The sequence below is a fragment of the Symphalangus syndactylus genome, chromosome 4, assembly GCF_028878055.3.
Source record: "Symphalangus syndactylus isolate Jambi chromosome 4, NHGRI_mSymSyn1-v2.1_pri, whole genome shotgun sequence".
In the NCBI taxonomy this organism is placed as follows: domain Eukaryota; kingdom Metazoa; phylum Chordata; class Mammalia; order Primates; family Hylobatidae; genus Symphalangus; species Symphalangus syndactylus.
This window is the reverse complement of record NC_072426.2, coordinates 72,486,683-72,507,039: the sequence shown is the minus strand read 5'-3', so window position 1 is coordinate 72,507,039 and position 20,357 is coordinate 72,486,683. Positions and strand designations below refer to the sequence as shown.

The 20,357-nt window shown below is 33.4% G+C and overlaps 1 protein-coding gene across 19 annotated transcripts in view; it reads right to left on the bottom strand.

Annotated features, from left to right (window-relative positions):
- The window catches only part of ZEB1 (zinc finger E-box binding homeobox 1), a 197,767-nt gene that overhangs the window by 131,308 nt on the left and 46,102 nt on the right, over positions 1-20,357 (bottom strand). For 2 of the 19 annotated variants that reach the window (XM_063637335.1, XM_063637336.1), the window contains 2 exons: positions 12,304-12,459; positions 10,523-10,684 (listed from right to left, as the gene is read on the bottom strand). The exons of 15 other annotated variants lie outside the window; for them this stretch is intronic. The gene's annotated coding sequence lies outside the window, so the exon portion shown is untranslated. Of the gene's footprint in view, positions 1-10,522; positions 10,685-12,303; positions 12,460-19,343; positions 19,497-20,357 lie in introns of those variants that run through there. 2 more of the 19 variants (XM_063637337.1, XM_063637334.1) reach the window with 2 other exon arrangements.

The following is a 20,357-nucleotide window of genomic DNA, read 5'->3' as shown; positions in this document are numbered from 1 at the left end:
ATCAACATTAGATTAATGGTATGGATAAAGGACTGAATGTGTATACTTCAAAAAGTCTAATATGTAAGGCTAGTAGAATCAGAAGAAACTTTATTTATAAAGTACTTGATTCCATTTGACCCCAAAATCTGAAAATGTAGAATTAAAACTCAAAACATACCGGACAATGTGTATGGTGCATTTTATTTCAGAGTATAAAATACCATTTGCTGTATGGTCAAAATCACAGTAAGAAAACAGGTAGTAAACTTGGGATGTATGTCCACCCTTCATCACTAAAATAATGCTTTAATGGACAGATTATGCTTCGATTACAGGCAGTAAAAACCTTTCCACATTTCACAAATCAATTTTATATCCTGTCTCGGGGAATCAGGTTTAAATGTGAAAAAGAGATTTAAAACAAAACTTTAGACTAAAGAAATAAGTGTACACAAAAACTCACTTAATTTAAAAACAATTTTCCTATTTTCAACATCCTGTAAGCCTTTGAACTAACTTTGGGGGGAAGGGGTGAAAACAGTTACAAAGTACTAAGTGCAGATAATATGACAAAAAGAGCTAAAAAGGGGTAAAGGCCAACACAGAGTTGGAAATCTTACTGAAAGGAAAAGACTGCTAGCTGGTTGAATCTCCCAGGCCAACAAGGGCAAAACGGGAAAACAAACTCCCTAGACAGAGGAACTGACTAGAAACTTACTCATGCTGTGGATAATGGATCCCTTGCCTCATTTCCACCTGCAGAAGATGAAGTCTAAGTTTACCACATTCAGAGATTTAGGGCTGAATTTTTCATTTCACCTGCAAATACAGATTACTAAGCCATACTAACATCTCATTTTAAGTTCCCTACAAAACTTCCCTGAGCAATCTACTTTCCTTCTTTAATGCTGGCCAATGTTTCTCATGCAATCTGTAGTGAAGGATTGTTTTCTCCCTATTGGGGATCCATGTTCATGGACTACCGTCATGACTATACTCAGCTCACTCTACATAAAACTTTCCAGGCAACTGCGTTAAAACTATCGGCCTGAACTTCAACCAGGGAGACAGGTGATGTGACACAAATATCACATGACTATAATAGTTTCTAAACCAATACAGAAATTGAGAGTAAGCATTTAGTCATGGATTGATTAACAAACCAGCACCAGTTCATAGCCCATTCTTCAAGGAGCACTGGTATAGGTCAGGCGCAGTGGCTCAAGCCTGTAATACTAGCACTTTGGGAGGCCAAGGCAAGTGAATTACTTGAGCTCAGGAATTCCAGACCAGCCTGGGAAACATGGAGAAACCCTGTCTCTACTAAAAGTACAAAAATTAGTCAGGAGTGATGGAACATGCCTGTAATTCCAGCTACTTGGGTAGGTGAGGCAGGACAATCACTTAAATATAGGAGGTGGTGAGGCTGCAGTGAGCTGAAATCACACTACTACACTCCAGCCCGGGCGACAGAGTGAGACTCTATCTCAAAAAAAAAAAAAAAAAAAAAAAAAAAAAAAAAAAAAAAAAAAAGGAGCACTAATCTAGGTTACAGGAATAGGATCTTATGATACTCTTCCTTCATATACTTTTTACTGAATCCAATTTCCAGTTTTAATTCTCATGTGCCCTTAGAAACTACTGACAAACTATCAGTGACTTCTTCCAGTATATTCCTTTTACCAGTTCTTTCTACAACACTGTACGATAGAACTTTTGGCAATGGCAAAAATGTTCTATAGCTTCATTGTTCGAAAAGGTAAACATTAGCCATATATGACTACTGCCCATTTGGAATGTGGCTAGTGTGATTAAGGTACTGAATTTTTAATTTTACTTAAACAGATGTAAGTTTAAATTGCACATCAGGCTGGTGGCTACCATACTGAACAGTACCAGTACAGGGCTGAAGTGTTACATTATTGTCATGTAACCTAGCATTTAAAAACAATTACCTATTTCCTTCAATCCTAACACAAATATTTTAATTGTGACTATCCCTTTCCATATGTACATTTAGTTATGTACATACTTGTAATCATGGCATATAAATTTACTATTTTATTTTCACTTATACCAAACATTTCTCCTTATTTCTGGAACTACACTATCTAAAATTGTGGCCGCTAGCCCCATTTATCTATTTAAATTTAAATAATTAACATTAAATTAAAAATTCAGTTTCTCAGTTGCCCTAGCCACATTTTAAGGGCTCAGTAGCCACATGTGCCAAATGGCTACATACTGCACAGTGCAATCACAGGATATTTCTATCACCACAAAGCTCTCCTGAACAGTGTTGTTCTACAGTCTCCAAAAATAATCATTTAAATGTAATATTTTATGTTGCTGTTCTATAATTAGTTTTTAAGCTGGGCATGTTCTATATATATATATATGATTGATAATGAGCATAGTGTTTCCTAATATGTTATTATGAAATTTCTAAACATCATTGTGACTCTCAGCATGTATTCCTGCATTATTTCCCAAAAGGGTCTGTTAGCACTGCTTACATGCAAATATTAGATTTCTCTTTTTAAAAATTTATGTGCTTTGATACAATGAAAAAAACCTCATATTATTCATGTCTTTACTTTCATATTCTTAATCTGTCATATTCATTTCTCATTTATGTATTATAATCTTGATATCTAAACTTGCATATTTACAACAATATATAACTTATAGCTATTATCACTTTCCTTATAATTTTTAATGTAGTTTCCACAATTTTCTATTATCCTTTTAATCATAATATTTTGGTCCAACAAAAATTTTTAATATTCAAGTATCTTCTGGGTGAGTTCTAATTCTTCAAATATGAGATGTAAAGGTATTCTCTCTGCTACCTTTTCTTTTTTATTCCTATGGTTGTGTAATATACAGATGATTTTTGTCTAATTAGTTTTGAGCTATATCACTGAATAGTACTATCCAACACCACTGAACAAATATCCTTTAAGTGCCCCTCTCTTAGGAAAGAATATTTTGTCATACATTTAGTTATTGTATATGTTAATAGATGGGACAAATTTTGTATTCCTCATAGTGCTCCAGTAATCTACGTTTTACAAAATGAAAACAAGCTTATTTGTTCAGTATTCCTCTTAAGAAAACAACTGTATTAATTCAGGGAAGTATGAGTAGAAGAAAAGAATGAAAGTAGATAGCATGTTCCATTCAAAAATTAAGAAAATCATTTGCTGGTCTATCACCTATTCAGGATTTCTTAACTCACAAAATGTTAAATGTTTGAAACTAGTAAAGTGGCTGGTTTCACATATGTATTGACACTGGCAGAAACCAAGGTGGCACGCAAGCAGAGGCAGAGAAACTGAGGTCTGAGTCAGCCACAGGGATTTGTGTAAGTCATGGGATGCAGGCCATGTCTCTTGACTCTCACCAGCCATAAAGTCGGGCTTCAAGGGAAATTTACTTTTTTTTTTTGAGACAGTCTCACTGTCACCCAGTCTGGAGTGCAGTGGCACAATCTCATCTCACTGCAACCCCTGCCACCTGGGGTCAAGTGACTCTTCTGCCTTAGCCTCCCGAGTAGCTGAGACTACAGGCATGCACCACCACACCCAGCTAATTTCTCTATTTTTAGTAGAGATGGGGTTTTACCATGTTGACCAGGCTGGCCTTGAACTCCTGTTCTCAAATGATCTGACCTCCTTGGCCTCCCAAAGTGCTGGGATTACAAGCGTGAGCCACTGGGCCTGGCCAGAAAATTTATACTTAAATCTCCAACAGACAGAGAAGTCTCTTCTGGTATCTGGGTAAGACACCTATTCTTACATCATTATCACTGTTTTAGACCTCTTGCTTTAAAACCTTTTGATATTTAGTAGGACAAGACTTCTCATTACAGAATCACTATAAAATAAATCACTAGAAATTTTAGAAGTTAGAGGTTAAACTCAAAAATCTATAGATCACTTTTAGTCAAATAATTTGCCAATATTCTTGATTTAGAAACAGTTTCTCTGCTTTTATTTGAATCTTAAAATTGTTTCAAATACACTGGATGTTAATTTATTTTCCAAAGATCTAACATCTCCCTCAAATGTATTGCTAGATATTACATTTTGTTTGTTGCAATTCTGAATGGGATATTTTCCCAGAATGATTTTCACATGGTATAAAGATATAGTATATCTGGTACTTTATTAAATTTTTATTATTTAATAAATGATTTTAGAGCTGATGGCTATAGGTTTTTCTAGGTAATTAATCATGTCATCTACAAATGAAATATTTTAGTTTTATTTCTTCTTCAGGTTTTGTTCATTACCAGTATTAAATAAAAATGGGGTTAGTGATGAGGTGGATAAATTTGTAACAAAAATGGTGATTGTTTCATTCCTGAATTTAAGTTTATTGCCATTTATTCTACAGCTCTGGTTAGATGATACTGTTCAGCTTGTTGATTTAATGAAGTATCATGCTCTTTGAGGCTCAACTCATCACTCACAGTTATTTCATCACAAAATAATGTATTTGACCAAATAAAACTGGGAAAAGGTCTCCAACTTCTATAGGACCAACACTGCATATATGTTGACTACATAAAATTATCCTGATACTGACAATTTTCATTAAAATAAAATAAGAAATATCTTTATTCTGTGAAAGTCCTCAGAGTCACATGTAAAATAGGTACTCAGGGTGCTAAGCGGTCCTTGCAGTATCTCAAGTTACCTTTGGAATGTCACACTAGGTATTAACAGATGATATTTAAGGCACCAGGCTTCTTTCCAGTATACATTGTTTCAGACAAATCAAAAAGGTGTAATTTATGAAGGAAATTTCTTCTTATAGAAGAATTTCCACTAATAAATGTGTAAGGGGTGGCAGATTCAAAAATTCATTGTCTTGCAAACCCTAATGACAGAATTGATTCAAAGAACAGTCAGCAACTTTTCCCACGGGAGGAAAGATTGGTAGAAAACTCTCAATAGAGAGATTGGGCTGGCACCACTGCCCAATTTTAGCATTGATAAGAGTATGACAAGCAGACATTATATGCTCCTTGAAGTGATGCAGTATGAAGAAACAGTTCCATGTGCGAAGTATTCCTGCATGCCTTCCATCCTCAACACCAAAACCAAAGCTGAACCTGAAACTAATTAAGTCTTTCAAGCCAACTTTTAATTCGCAGGAAATTCAGAGGCTACAGGAACAAGTTAGAAGGCAACAGAGAAATCCAGAATGGAGGATATTCTACAGGATAGTTTACCCAGTTTTGTCATTAACACATGAAAGGGAAAAGGGGAGGGAAGGAGGAAGGAGGGGGTTTGGGGGTGAGTGAGGTAAACAAGTGGTGGGAAAGAAAAGACCTTTTAATTATACAGCAGTCCTAACAACCAAATGCTATACAGATCTTGGTTGGATTCTGAAAGAACAATCTAAACGTAAAAATGACATTTTTCAGTCAAAAGCAGAGAAACTGAATACAGAGAGAATATGAGGTGGTTAGTAGTTATTGTTAATTTTGTTGGGTGTAATAAAGGTATTGTGGTTATATAAGAAAAATTCCTTCTTTTAAAGAAATGCATATGAAAGGATGTAGGAATGAAAAGACTTGAAGTCTGGGATCTACTTTAAAAACAGTTGAGGAAAAAGAAGAGAGTAGATGAAGCAAACGTGGCAAAATTTTGCTGATTGTTAAATCTAGGCCATGGGGTTTATTACACTAGTCCCTCTTAAGTGTATGCCTGAAATTTTTTACACTAAGGTTTTTTTTTTATTCAAGGCTTTGGAACATCATCTATTAAGCCAGATATATTCTAGTACAAGTAAAAATGGAATTACCTACCCTACTATATAACAAACATTCACAGCCAATACAAAGCAAGGATGCAAAAGATATGACAGACTGCTCTGTGTGTGACTGGCACAGATTCACCCACGCTTTAAAAGATTCATTTTAAAATTAAATTTGACTTGCAAATACTGTTACTGTGTATGTATAGAAAGAATACATAGGTGTATATATATGTGTGTACGTGTATATATAGATATACATATATATATACACAGAGAGAGAGAGAGACAGACAGACAGACAGAGACAGAAAAAGAGGAGAATTTGTTAAGTTTCAGTCCAACAATACTTTAGGAAAGAGAATATCAGAAAATGTAATAATTTGTACCCTCAAAACAAACAAAAAAAAGAGATGACAGTTTATGGGGTACACTGAACCAATACAAAGTAGGTTATTTTATGTTGTTACCTTCCTACCTCCATTTCTCAACAAAAGCATGCTGCCTTCTGATTTTATTAGAGCATATTATTTGGGTCTGCATTCTCACAAATTATCTCATGATTCAAATGAGTCCTTTTGTAACTAACTGATACTCCCTTCTCTAAGAGACCAAATGGTCTCAGCTACATAATAGGAGTGTAAACTGTTACAGCCTCACTGTGCTAAACATAAAATAACAGGGTATTTTATACTTAGTAGGTACTCAGGTATTTAAGTGAATGACAGGTATATATATCAACAGAAATATTTGAAAGATTTATACGCTCCTCTTAAAAATGTAAATGCATTTCTACTGGGTAAAGTACATGGTAGAAATACATTTGAACTAGAAAGACTTTCTTATACCCCTTGTGTATCTACCACCTGCACATCCACCACTGTTCTAGCGGTTATCATGTATCCCCTCTTATACAAAGTATGTTACAGCGTAAGATGGGATTGTCTATTTGTCACCTTATTTTCAAAACAATTAGGTTATTTTTGCTGGTCCTTGACTTTACTTTTACCATGTTAATGATTACTTAATGATATATAAGATTTTTTCCCCAATACACCACACCACAGTAAGCAAATCCTCCCAAGAAAAAAAAAGTTTTTCTTTATGCTAATTGAATTTTCTTATAAACTTCAGTCTTCTTTCATATCACTGCATGTTAATATTTAATATTACATATTTAATATTATATAATTGTATCCTTTCCCTAAAAATGTTTGCATTCAAAACCCTTGAAAATATTTTAACATTTAAAATACAGTAATTCAAAATATAGGTAGTCTTAAATCTTCTACTAAGCCTATAAAGGGCATCTATTTTAACTCTCATTTTTATCTGAAAAATTATTCTAATTATGACTATGTTAGCATCTAGTAGTTCAATAAGCACAGCAACTAACTTCTGATGAGTATGTATGTATGTATGTATGAGTATATACATATACATTTTTTACTCAATGTTCACTTGATGCTAAACCTGTCAGAGCACAGGCCTCCATGACACTAATAAACAACTGAATAGATAATATAGTGGTGCTTCAATGAGCAGATCGCAAATACTCCCCCCTTTTTAGGAGTAGTGATTCAGTGAGAACATTTGGTAAAGCAGATGTGTGTATACATACATCCAATATATATGTATTATCCATATATTATATAATGTATATATTATACATGGATATTTATATTATCTGTCTATGTATAATATATACATAGTGTGTGTGTATATATATATATATATGTATAATATATGTATCATGCTTGTTTTAGTTCCTTTCCCTTAAAATGCTAGTCTGCTGTTCAATGAATTGGTAAATTATTCTGAGAACTCATGACACTGTCTGAAGAACTAGAAATGCCCTCCAGTGCTGCCAACGGCAGAGTTTGTAATGACTGCTGTCATTATTTAAAATTCATTTATAAAAAGTTAATTCAAAGGTAAAAAAAATTATTTAGTACATGTTGAAACTTTATTTAAAAAAGGAATTTTAATCAACAAGAAAATGTCTGAAAATGAGGCACACTAAAGGAATTTCACGTTTCCCTTGTGAAGTTAAAAAACATTACACTTGACATTAATGAAAAGATCACAAAGTGATGCAGAAACACTAGATAATTTGTATGGGAATATCTGAGAAGCCTTGAAATAGTGCAGGTAAATTGAAGGCATTATACAAAATAATTTTTAGAACAGAATTCTTTTACTCAGTAAATTTGGAAATTAAAACAACCCTAATGAATTCCTCTCATTTCAATTTGGAAAAGGAATATTGGATGGCCATGTGTGTATATACACGATATATATAATAAGAATACTGAGATGCTAAGATGGCCTCATAATTTTAACAGGTTCATATATCTAAGATACCTCTGTTTATTAGTGGCAGAGCAGGAACTAGGTCTCAGATTTTGTGCTTTAAATATTCTTTACATGGCTCTTGTCTCCCTAGAGCCTAAGTAGAAGGATAGCATAATTCTTTTAGGCTACCATGACACTATATTAATAGCTAGTGGTTTTCAATAGACTACTGTTGACTGGTTACATTAGAACTAATTGTGGTCATGGGAAACCATACTTGTAGTACTGAAATAATTTTCTCTCATTCAGCATCTTACAATAAAAAAAAAATTCTGTATTGCAAAAAAAAAAAAAAAAAGAGATTAGGTTATAAAGTATCTCTAGATGGCATCTCTAGAAAGCCTTTGAGTGACTGCTGAAATTCAGCTAAAGAGGCCCCGAAGCTTAGATGAGAATTTCACAGACTTTTTTTTGTTTAGCAGTAATAATAAAAGCTCTTTACATACCACTCTGAAATATATATTGTATGTATTTTAAGCATCATCTGCAATTATTTCCATTGGCACAACTTTATGAATGAAGCAGCATATTTTTTAGATGAAGAAATTATCATTATTGTTATTATTAACTAAAACAACATATGGAGCCCTTTCTATGCACTTTCCATATGCTAGATACTCTTCTAGCATCTTCATATATCAAAAAATATATTTTTCCACAAGATATATACTCTTATTATCCCCATTTTACAGGTAAGGAAACTGAAGCACAGTAGAGTTATGCAGCTTTCCTAAGATTGCAAAGCTGGTAAGTGTCAGAGTTAATACTCACACCCAACCAGTATGACTCTGGAGCCCAACTTCTTAACTACTACAACTTGGTAGTTTTAAATATAAAACTGCTTCATATAATTGTCTTAAATGACATTTATAATGTATATAACATGCATATGTTTGTTCTGCTCATATTCACATTTCTTGGTATCTCAGAAACCTGCAGATCTTTCCACAGCAGTTTCTCATTTTAAATAAGTTATACAAATAATAAGACCTTTTTCAGTCTCTACTAACTGTAAAGAAGGTCAGTCTAATTTTTACATCAAAATGAACAACCTCATTTCATGAGGAATATGAACAGATTAAAATTAATATACTACAGATCAATTTCAAGGTATCCTTAAGAAAGGACCGCTTTGTTTTTTATAATATCATAAGCCACTATACTTTATTGTAATTACTTGCTTAATGTCTATATTCCCTGCAAGACCTATGGGAGCACATCAGTCTTATTTATGACTATGCCATACCTAGTGCAATGACTGACATATAGCAGGTTGTTGGTAAGAATATATTGAATGAATAAATGTGATTTGCTGTTCTATCTGTTAAATTTATTTAATAATGATCTCACTATAAATAGTAGCTCAATATTTTTAGTAATAACTATTTCACATAAAGTTTTACATATTTGTAATTATCAATATCATGATTTTACAAGATGTGACATAAATTTCCTTCAAATAATCCTTGTGACTTATATCAGCAGGAACTCCTTCTTTTTAACTTCATAACTTCTGCCAAATTCTTAAGAATGGATGTAGAAAGGCACCCCATTTTATTTTCTACATTTAAAAGGTTCTTTCTCATATTGAACTAAAAACATTATTTTCCTTTCCATATCTATAAACAATAACTTTTATTTAAATTTTTCTCATTCGAACTTCCAATTCATTTCTTCTAACACCACTGTAATTCGCAACTCATTTCTTCTGACAGTAGAAACTCCCAAATTCAAAACAAAAGCCATTACACTCCAACATACACAGCCAATCAGACACTGATTATTTCCTATATTGAGAAGTTACATAATTAAAAACTGATGACTATTGGTGAATTTTGTTTTAGAAAGAAGTCATTTCAAATTCATTTCGATAAAAGAAATGCTATGTATCATCCTCCATCTGCAATATTTACATAATTATGTGTCTTAAATATCTTTTTGTGGCTAAATACCAAATTCTCCACTGGGCATCATGAACCTATCAAAGCCAACTAAACAGAACCAAAAGGAGCTGTCAAAGAAAAATGAATATCATGTACATTCCACAGCACGTTACCCAGGAAGGAATATTTCTTCAAGGCACTCTTTCTGGAAGGTATGGGAAGGACATCTTTCTCCTAGCACTGACAACGGGGACTGCCTAGATCTCTAAGTTGAGATCTTCAAATCAGAATACTTGAACTCAGGTTGATGACTCTGAGTATATCCAGAAAAAAACTAAATTTAGAAGTCACTGCAGAGATGAAGCATAAACATTCAGACATCCAAATGCTCTTTGGATTTTATTTTCCAAAACGTAATCGACATGTATGCTTCTGTGTGTGTGTGTGTGTGTGTGTGTGTATGAAAAACATAAATGTCACATTCCCTTCTTTAAAAAGATATAAAGTTGACTTGATTAAGGAAAATCATACTACCTTTAAAAATGTCTGCATGTAACAATTTTAAATTCAGTTGAGGAAATCAGTGTCCCTCTTCAGGGCTTTCCTTCTTGAAATCCTGTAAGAACTCTCCCATAAGTGAAATTCTCACGTAAGAATGCTGCTTTGACAGGGCTTTGTTGTAAATTCTTAAGAAATCTAAGAAAACAGAATAGCAGCATAAAAAATGTATTTTTCTATGGTTAGAATTTAGTCTTTCTGATGCCTAGCTTAGCAGATATTAATAGAATTAACTTTAAAAGTTCAAAAGCAAGTTATCAATTCACTCAAATAAATGTGTAGGTTCTGTGCTTTATTTAAAAACTAACTTTATTGTTCCTACTCTTATAGGAACTTATGCCATTTTATAGTATTGGTTCCAGTTGCAGTGTGTAATTATATCTACACTGTAATTACCATTGGCACTGGAAGTTCAATAACAGGGAATATCTGTTTTTAACCCCACCATTTTATTCTCAGCACCTACCTAAATGGGTGACACATAGTAGATAGACTACACAAATATGAATTACTAGACAGAGGGACTAAAGTATGAATGTTGCCATCTCAAGTACTTAGTTGACTGTAAACACTGGAATGATTACATAATGACAGATGCTGTACTGGGTGCTTGTCACAAGAGCTCTTCCTGATATGTTTATTAAGCTCTAGAAAACAGCTAAGAACACAGCCAGATTCAATTAACAGAATTTTGACATCTCTATTTGGGCATGAAAAATTACTCAAACTATGTGAATCGCAAAAATGACATATTTGACAATAGAATGGTTAACAGAATTATAATCTATTATTAATATGCTAATCTTCATCAGCCATTATCTTGTTATCACAAAACTACTATGTCCATGGACACGCTGGAATAATCTCAGATAAAGATCAATCTTCAAGATTTCAAACTTGCTAAGATCCTACCTCCATTCTTGTCCAAAGCTAACGTGACTAATCATGGATCCAATTGGACACAGATGCCCAAAAAAAGGGATACACAGGAATCAAATATATTCAGGAGAAAAATATAAATTTAAGGTCATTTGAAGTATATGAAAATGTAACCAAATTTAGAAATTATTTTCTCAGTGGGAGTATGCATAAGCCAGGAGAGAGATGTCTGATTTTATCACCAAAATTTGATTCTGCGCCATATTATGAACAGCTACTCCACTTTGTTTTGGGTATACAGTATAAATGTCTTATCTTACAAATTTAATAGTTTCTGCCAAAGTATAGTAGCAATTATACATTTTTAAAGAATTAATGTTAAACCAAATGGATTTTGTCATATATTATACTTTTTTCTTTCCTATTTTACAATGAAAATAAAAAACAAAACAGCATTCAACAGACTACCACAAAATTTGTCTACTTTAAGGAGCACTTATGAAACTGAACAGAAAAACTCAGTTTAGTATAAATTTTTTAGAAGTTAAACTTCGGTTAAGCAATATTTATAATATACTATTTTAAATAACTACAATAAAACTATAAAAATTGAATTCTGAAACCAGACATGAACTATATAATTGATTTTCCATACTTTTATACTATTTATCAACATTAAGTATGTAAAATCTCTTATCTATAAAACCATTCTTCGCGTATATTTTATTAAAATATAAGTGACAGACATATAAAATTCAAACACTTGTCATTATGTCCTAGATTTTAAAAGTTCTAAAATTTTAATTCAAATATAATAAATTGGTAGGCTTTACACACACACACACACACACACACACAATTTAAATGAAAACTCTTACCATTGATTTCCTTTTGATAGTCACTCCATTAGTCTTTCTTGATAGTGCTTTCCTATGTCAAGCAGACAGTAGCCAAATCACAAAATGACATTTGGATGATCATGTCTTCAGATGGGAGTTTTCGGCCAATTGCCAGTTGAGAATTTAAACTGAAAACTAAATTACCCAAACTTTATTAAGTTGTTCCCACACCCACCAACTGATAAGAGCAGTAACTCTAAACTGGAAAATAAGGTGAATATGATTTACCTCCTGTTCAAGCAGTCCTAATATTGTATTTGAGAAGACATGCTATAATAAAAGAATCCCATAAAATTCTAGTATCTTCTGAAAACGCTTTTAAGAAGATTTCAATCCCTCACCAAAAAGTTACCCCAATTATCCTATAACCCAAATTAATACAAGATAAAGATGGTATTAGATGATATAATAAATTATGGAGTCACAAACTTAGGTTCTGTCAAGCACTGCCTTCACCTAAAAGCGAACTGTAATGTCTGGAAACACTCTGACAGTATCATCTATATTTATATTTATTAAATCATCAACTACTTGTAATAGTACATGCCACAAGAAGTTAGAAGTTACACTTTAGCATAACCCTGCCTGATCATGATACTTTGTGTATTGGGAAGACAAAATTTATGGTTACCAATTTCTAATTATAATACGAAAATGACTCAGCTCCTTTTCTGTACCAGTGTAGGCTCTTTTTCTCTTGATTCTTATGGCTACTCTTCATAGGGCCTGTCAATTATATACGATTTTTGACCATAGGCTTCATGATTATTGGGTTGTACAGTCTGTTTTGATCCTTCTCAAATATTAGACACATTAAATTATTCCCAAATGTTAAGATATATCTCAGTGCCCTAACATACTTTGTGCTCAGCTATAAGTTGGCCCATTTCAATAGTTATTGACAATTTAAGTCTTTAGCAAAAATACAATCAAATAAAGCTAAACTGAAAACATGAAGGAAAGAAAATCACATCCTTATTTTCCTTAAAAAATGTTTCTGAATTTCAACTATAAAAGGTCCAAAATTAAGTGTACATAACTAGATAGCTATGTAAGACTCAGCTGAGTTATAAGCATTACACACACCTCAAATTCTCATATATTCTATGTGTAATCCTTCTCTCTCTCTCTCACATACATGTGCATGTGTACACATGCATGCATATCTATCCAACCTATTCCTGATGTTTACCTATCAATAACCTGGTACCAAGGCATTATATAAGAGAATATAAAGTGAATAATCCACTTATGATTAAGAGAAACTGACTTCAGAAACAAAGCCTAGAGCTTAATAAAACTGCTATGTCTTTGAGTTAATAACACCGACCCCCAGTTAGATATACTAGAAATAGCATTATTCTATTCATTCCAATAATTTAAATCCAAAATTCTCAATAGCAATAACATTTATAAACTATTCAGAGACTAACAAAGTTCTTTCCTGGGTGCTATGAGATATAAAGGAAAGGAGCTTATAACCTAAAATATGATAGGGGAGAGTGAGTGGTACATAAAGACACAGAAATGGATAGATTTCCAAGAGAGAAGCAAGCACATTGGGGCAGTTTAATAGTTTCAATAGGTTTGTCACATGTGGGACTGATCTGAGAAGACTTTATATCAACAAGCATTTTTTAAAGCAGAAAATACGTAACTATGTTTTTTTTATTTAGCCTAATGAAACCCACAAAGCAAACTGTGATTAGTACGGAATATAACTATGGAAGTATTCATGTCCTCACTCTGGAAGAAGACCAAAGATAAATTCCTTAGTCAAATGAAATTAAAGAACATAGAGATATCTCCTCCATCACCCCCCACCAAAAAATAAGGATTTCTGTATTGCAGAAACAATTCTAAATTGCTCATTTCAACTCTTCCCAATGATTCCAATCATAATGGCCGTGATGTAATTATAAATCAGGAGACATAATGAAAAGTCACTATCAGATTATAAAATCATGAATTAAAAACCACAGAATGATCCTCTTGGTGTGAATAACATTACTGATAACACATCTACACAAGAAAGCTGGTTTCATGTTCCAGCAGATGATGAACATGAAGTGACTTGTGTTTTTATATAATCTTAAATATATTCTACTCATCTATTATAAGAATCTTACAATTTGTCCAGGCATGGAGGTTCATGCCTATAATCCGAGCAGTTTGTGAGGTCAAGATGGGGAAGACTACTTGAAATCAGGAGTTCAGACCAGCCTTGGCAACAAAGCAAGACCCAGTCTCCACAAAACATTTTTTAAAAACAGTCTTAGAATTTAACACACACACAATTTTACAAATAAAGAAACAGGTCCAGTCATATGACATTATTTACCCAAAGTCACACAACTAGCTGGCAGCAAAATCAAGACCTCTTAAGAACTACAGATGCTCCTTTTGCTATAATCAAAGAAACAGTTACACCTTAGAAAGAGATATAATTTTATTAGGAAAATTTCAACTTTTTAACCTACATACTCAATTTCAGACATCCACCTCATTAGCTCCAGAAATTGCAAAAAATCAATTCATAAAGTTAGGGAAAGAAAGTTGTATGATTAACTTAAATTTTATACTTCTCTTTTTATACTATTAGCTTTAAGACACACATTCGACCTTATTCCCAACTCTTCAGACTAAGAATATGAGTTTTAAAAATATATAAAAATTGTTATCAAAACTCTCTCTAAAAAAGATAATTCCCTAGAATGTTTCATGGCATCACATCTATTTTTTGATCTCCTGACCTCGTGATCCACCTGCCTCGGCCTCCCAAAGTGCTGGGATTACAGGCGTGAACCACTGCGCCCGGTCATCACATCTATTTTTCTTTTACATCCTGGCACCCTTTTTCATTGGATTGGCTAACAAAGTAAGCCTGCCACATGGATAGGAGTAGAAACAGTCTTATCTTGACTGCTTCAGGTGACATAACTCATCCCAACTCTATATAAATGAGCAGCAAGAAAAGTTTAGAAAATTTGTAAACAGAAAATATAAAAAGAAATATCTGCAAATCATACATTTAATAAGGGGTTAATATCTAAAATATTTAAGTAACTCAAACAACAAATTACCCAATTTTTAAAAACGGGCAAAGAACCTGAACAGGCATTTCTCAGAAGACACACGAATGGCCAACTGGTACAAGAAAAAATGCTCAGCATCACTAATTACTAGAGAATTACAAATTAAAACCACAATGCGGTATTACTTTACACCTGTTAGAGTAGCTTTTATCAAAAAGATGAAAGGTGGATGTTGGACAGGGTGTGGAGAAATGATAACTCTTATACAGTACATTGTTGGTGGGAATGCAAATTAGTTCACCCATTATGGAAAACAGTATGGAAGTTTCCCCAAAAAAACTAAAAATAGAACTACTATATGATCCAGTGATCCCACTTCTGGTTATATAGCCAAAGGAACTGGAGTCAATATGTCAAAGGGATATCTGCACTCCTATGTTCATTGTTGCATTATTTACAATAGCCAGGATATGGAAACACCTAAGTGTCTATCAATGGATGAATCAAGGAAATGTGGTATATACACACAATGGAATACTATTCAGCATTTAAAAAGGGGAAAATCTGGTCACTTGCAACAACATGGATGAATCTGGAGGATATTATGCTAAGTGAAATAAATCAGGCAGAGAAAAACAAATGCCATATGATTTCACTTGTATGTGGAATCTAATAAGGTTAAATTCATAGAAGTAGAGAATAGAACAATGGTTACCAGAGGCTAGGGTAGGAGGGTGATGGGGGGAGTTGATCAAGGGGTACGAAGTTTCAGGTAGAGAGGAAGAATAAGTTTGAGATCTATTCCGTAGCAAGTTAACAAGAGTCAATAATAATGTATTAAGTATTTCAAAATAATAAAAGTAAATTTCAAATGTCTCAATATAAAATATTATAGGTGAGGTGACAGATATGTTAATTAGCATAAGCACATCACACTGTATACATATATCAAAACATCACATTGTACCCCATAAATGTATGCAATTATGATTGGTCAATCAAAAATATTAATTTTACAAGAAAAATAAACAGGAGATTAAAAAAAGAAATAGTTGAAACACTTTAGATTTAATTGTAAAGATATGTCCTCCACTAACTCAATTTAGATTCCACTGTCTTTTCAAAGTCAGAACTTACAAGATGTTTCTAGTAAAGCACAACATGCTTGTTAGTTCAACTGGTTTCAAAAGTCAGAGCACTTATTAGACAACACCTAAAATCATTCATCAAAATTATTTTGGACAGGCAGTGATGTTAAACAAATTACTTCCACCATACCACAGCCACCACTTTCACTCCCTACTCCACTTCCCATAGTCTATGAACTAAAAGGGAATAAAATATTCTTATCATTTATTATTAAAAAGATAAAATATTTTAACATATAAAACCAAGATTTATCTTATGCTGCTAAAACAGAAAATAAATGCTTAACGAGTTTTACTTGAATTACCTTAAATCACAAAGTAACATCACAATACACACACACACAATATTCAGGAAAAAAAATTTAAAAAACAACAAAACAAAAAACAATACAAATAAAAATCAATATAACAGCTATTTACATAGCATTTGTATTGTATTAGGTATTATAAGTAAGCTAGAGATGATTTAACGTATACAAGAGGATGCGTGGGTGCAGTGGCTCACGTCTGTAATCCCAACACTTTGAGAGGTCAAGGTGGGAGGATCGCTTGAGCCCAGGAGTTTAAGACCCTCCTGGGCGACACAATGAAACTCTATCTCTACAAAAAAGTTCAAAAGTTAGCTGGGCATGGTGGTCCGTGCCTGTGGTCCCAGCTACTTGGAAGGCTGAAGTGGGGGGATCGATTGAGCCCAGGAGGTCGAGGCTGCAGTGACCCATGATTGTACCAGTGCACTCAAGCCTGTGTGACAGAGCAAGACCATGTCTCAATAAATAAATAAATAAATAAATAAATAAATAAATAAATAAATAAAGTACATGAGAAGATATGCACAGCTTATATGCAAATACTATGGCACAGTATTTGGATTTTGGTATCTGAGGGTGTCCTGGCACCAACCACCTGAGGATACTGAGGAATGACTGTATACATATACAGACACACACCCAGATAGAGTAAATATATATGCATCTACATGTGTGTATGTCTATGTATATATACATACATAGTATATAATAAAGCACTCTTCCTAAAATCATGTATTTTAGAAAGAGTAATTATTTAAAAATTTTCCTCAATGTTCTAAGTTTTTGGGTGCATGCCTACTTTTTCACCAAGAATTGTGACAGGCTTTCTAAAAGCAAGAGCAAGTATCTATATTTAGGTCTAGTTGTTGAAGTATTCTATATAGAGTCAACATATTGATATTTCAATTTATATAAGAACCAGTTTACATTCATATTATTCACATTACTTAAAGCAATCCTTCAGAAAGTGAGTTTAAAAACTGTCAACCAAAAAAATATGCCTCATCCTTTTCACGGATTCTTGACCTATTTATAGGTCGTTTTGGCGACAAGTTACTTAATTTATATCTGCCACAGTTTCTCCATTTGTATAATGAAGATAATAACATATTACCACATAGGCTTGCTGTGAACATTAGGTTAATAGTTGCAAACTGCCTAGAAAAGTGCAGTAAGTACATCATAAGCCTTCGAAAGCAGAGCTATTACAATCATCATCATCATCATCACTACCATTATCACTACTACCACCACCTTCATAGGCATCTCAACTGATTCTTAGTAAAAGTGTAGAGTCCTAGGCCACGCTCCCGGAGATTCTAATTCAGTATCACACCAAAGTTCAAGAATATCGTGTTAAACAGAAAGGGGAATAGATAAATAGCCAAGACACTACGTATACCAGTATCATCTTATAAATACAGTAATGGGAAGCAAAATACTTTAAAACAGAAAAAGCTTCAGTTTTAAAAGTCCAGTAACACCTTTACCTCCTCCTCTAAAATACAACTTATCCCCACACCCAGTGGTTGCTTTCCGATGACCCTACAACTCAAGAGTAGATAGGATACAGAAATAAGTAAGAAGCCCCAGGCTCAACAAACAGTTGAAGAAGCTTATATACTTCATTACTTCTTGGATAGAGAATAGCTGGCAATTTCACACAAAAAAATTTGTGAGTAGAGAAATTATCAAATATTTGAGCACTAACTGTATATGGAACACTAAAGGGGACTGAATTATAAGACATTAAACTTTCCTGGAATCTCACTGGGAGAATAACCTCCCACTTTCTTCCAAGGATCACTGAAGTCTTGCTCCAGCTCAAGTAGTATAAGCTGGGAACTCAGAGAAGAGATTTTAGTTAGGGTCGATAGGAAGGCTTCATAGAAGAAAAAGATCTTTGCTAGACCTTATAATGACTAAGATTTTTACAGATAGAAATTGCATTTCAGGTCAAAGAAAACAGTGTGAGCACAAAGCAGAAACTTGGAAGTACTACAGGTATTTCAGGACAGTACGTTGAGTATTTGCCAACGCTGGAAAGGATGGTTTTATTCTCTGCTCAAACATCTAATTAGTACTTCAGGAAGATTGTTTTAGCAACAGTGTGCATCATGGGGTATGTTATGATAGTGTAACCCTGGCTTTGAAAATGGACAGAGACAGGAATCTAAAGGATTATTTAAATTATGGCCAGGCGCAGTGGCTCACGCCTTCTAATCCGAGCACCTTGAGAGGCTGAGGTGGGAGCATCACTTGAGTCCAGGCATTTGAGAGGAGCCTGCATGACACAGCAAGACCCTGTCTTTACAAAATTAAATAAAACAAAAAATAAAAAATAAATTAATTGGCAGTGAGGACAAATTAGGTATCAAAGATGATTTAAGTATTATGTCTGTTTTTTTCTGGAACTTTCCAGTCTGTCCTGGTATATTCAAGATGAAGGAGATGGTAGACAGTGGTAGCTATAAAAAGTAAGCTCAGGGCTAGTCAGAGAGAGTTTAGATTCGGGGGAAAGGACTAACCTGTGGTAGCAAAGGTAGAGAGCAGTTTGAGCAAAGACTTGGAAGCAGGAAAGGGCAAACATTATCCTCAGGTTGATTAGCTCTGATTTGCTAGAGCCAGCAGCTCGCAACTGCCTTTTCTTTCCAATGCATCAAAAGGCCCTAAAGATGTTACTGAGGAAGAAAGAAGAGGCAAAACAGTTTAATGCATAGAATGCCTATAAATGATGGTAATCTGGAGTTTAAATTAAATATTAAATTATGTTCCCTATATTCAGTAGAGCATACAAATGTATTTCGATATAGCTGATCATGTAAAATGTTCACAAATTTGGCCTGGCCAACAACAAAAATCAACAATAAAGCTTTGCTATATTCAATCTCACCCCCACTTTTTCAAAAAATTTTAATAGGCAATTTTTGTGGAATTCATTATATTACACATATGGATCTTCTCAATCAAGTGATTCATATATATGACTGTTAAAACAGCTCCTTAAAGATAGAGGCCATGCTTTTCTTCATTTTTCCCTCTGGTACTATCAAAACTCAATAGTATAAGGTATGGATTTAGTATACTTATTAAATGAAAGATATCCTATAATATGACCCGTGAATGGATTAAATAAAAGGTATGAACAGTTATAAAATTTCATAATAACAGACAGGCAATTTATTAGAGCATCCATGCAGTACTGTTTCAGGTTACTGCAGCTCACTGTAACGCCACTACTGTGGCACTAGTAAATGCAAAATGGCCTTGAGAACTCTGTGAGATTTTACTTTAAGTGTATATATGGTTTCTAGGTATTTAACTTTGCATTTAAAAAAATCATTCACTAATTTACGAACTCTCTGGGGATATTCATAAAATATTTCAACATGATTAGACTCAGATAAAAAAATTGTTTTCCATGTTTATTTAAAATACATTTCTTGCATCTAAATTTATATTTTCAGTCTCCAAAATATTTCAGCACATTTTATTCATCTGATCCACCAAATTAACCAATAATATCTTGTCACATACCATTC